This window comes from Acinonyx jubatus, chromosome B3 (assembly GCF_027475565.1).
Source record: "Acinonyx jubatus isolate Ajub_Pintada_27869175 chromosome B3, VMU_Ajub_asm_v1.0, whole genome shotgun sequence".
Classification (NCBI taxonomy): domain Eukaryota; kingdom Metazoa; phylum Chordata; class Mammalia; order Carnivora; family Felidae; genus Acinonyx; species Acinonyx jubatus.
In genome coordinates, this window is record NC_069386.1 from 94,173,200 (window position 1) to 94,175,215 (window position 2,016).

The 2,016-nt window shown below is 43.9% G+C and overlaps 1 pseudogene; it reads left to right on the forward strand.

Annotated features, from left to right (window-relative positions):
• The first annotated feature begins 235 nt into the window (after window positions 1-235).
• Window positions 236-999, forward strand: LOC106985099 (developmental pluripotency-associated protein 4-like; annotated as a pseudogene).
• Window positions 1,000-2,016: the final 1,017 nt, after the last annotated feature.

The window sequence follows — 2,016 nt, forward strand, 5'->3', positions numbered from 1 at the left end:
AGTATGAACAACATACTCCTGTTGTTTAGACTTAGAAACAGTTAGGAAATCTTGACTTCTCTTTGGATATGGAGAAAGGAAAAGGCAAAAAGCAGAATTCCACAAAGAAGTCAGGGAAGATTATCTGGCTTGCAAATTGCAACCTGTATCATGAGAATCCGGAGAGACACAGCAGGCTTCTGGCGACCCAAAGTTACAGCGAACATCAGTGAACAGGAGCTAATGAAAAAGATCTATGAAAGAAGACAAAGTTTCCTGTCCAGAAAAGGTGACACAAGGCACTGGAAGAGTTTAAGACTTAGGAAGAAAGTCCCAATTATCTTCTAAAAATGCCACCAGCCAACCTGCTCCACCAAGACATCCTGCGGGCCTGGTGCCAACAACTAAAGCTGAGCACCAAAAGCCGGAAATTAGACACATATAAATGACTCTGTGAATATGCTTACTTAACCTGATCATAGGAAGAACATTCCTGTCACTGCAAAGGAGGCCAAGATTCTCACACCGTCACAAAGAAGATCAAAGATGGACAAGGGAGAAACATCTCTGGAAAGGTCTAAAAAAAGACATTTTCTGATGGAACCTACTTTCCTCGAGTGGCTGCTCCCCCTGAGGGTGGGATGCCTGCCTTGTTGGGTCTGATGCTCTCCTGGAGAGAGCCAACGCCATTGTTGTGACAACTTCAGCCCCAGAAGCTGTGTTTGCCTCCCGGTCCAGGATGGCAGCCAGGGCTGGGAAGATGGAGACAGTGGAATCGCCACGGGAGGCCTGTGGTGTTTAGTGGTGTCTGATCCATGGGGGAAGTCTGCCTGTGGACACAGCGGGATGGGTTCGCCTTCAATTTCACGCAGGACAAGCCTGGATGCCTAAAACGCAGGGATGAATGTGTGCACTCTTCTTGCTACCTGCTTGTGGTTTTCCACCCCCACACCTGGAGGCCAACAGGCTGTGCCCAGATGTGTTCGGAGGAATAAGATTTTAATGAAAAGCCTCCAATGAGATTACGATCCCAGGAAAAGGGGTCTAGTTATGATTATAATTAATGGTAGAAAGGGAACTACAATCAACTCCTTGGTGCCACTGACAGCTGGAAGGAATGCAGGCGCTCCACACCCTCCATTCTTCCTGCTTACAGGGCACACAGGCTGGTGGGTTGTGGATGTTACCCTCAGACCCCCAACAAGGCCCGTGGCTTTGTGGGTTGGGATACAGAGGCTCTTGTGTTTTAAACTGGAAAAGCATTTCAGAAATTACCATTCATTCTAGTTAGTAAGATGAAAAAGTCATTCATACTACCAAATGTTTACTTTTCTGAAATAGAAGTGAACTTAAACAGTTCTTTTCTTTCTTTCTTTCTTTCTTTCTTTCTTTCTTTCTTTCTTTCTTTCTTTCTTTCTTTCTTTCTCTTTCTCTTCCTTCCTTCCTTCCTTCCTTCCTTCCTTCCTTCCTTCCTTCCTTCCTTCCTTCCTTCCTTCCTTCCTTCCTTTCTTTTTCTTAAGTTTATTTTGAGAGAGAGAGAAACAGTGCGAGTTGGGGAGGGGCAGAGAGAGGGAGAGAATCCCCAGCTGTCAGCACAGAGCTGGATGTAGGATTTGAACTCACAGAATAATGATATTATGACCGGAGCAGACATCAGGAGCCTGATGCTTCACTGAGGTACCTGGACACCCCAACAGTTCTCTTCAAGTGAGAGACGGAGCTGACCATCGTGGAGGAGTAGAATGGAAAGTAGGTGTGTTTTCATGCTGGATGCCCCTTCTCGGGATTCATGACTTTAAAACTGTTGAATATTTTAAACCAAAGGGAAAGCTGTTATTCTTTCCCCATTCCCCAAAACATATTCTTAATATACAAAACAACATTTTTTGACATTTTCTTAATAACCTGAGACCTCTATGGTATGTCTCAAGGTTAAAAAACAGAATATTTTGCCAGTATTATTTCCACTTGTAACTGTTATGCAAGTTCTACTGCTTGAAAATACTTAAGGTTACTTATGAATCATAAATTCATAAT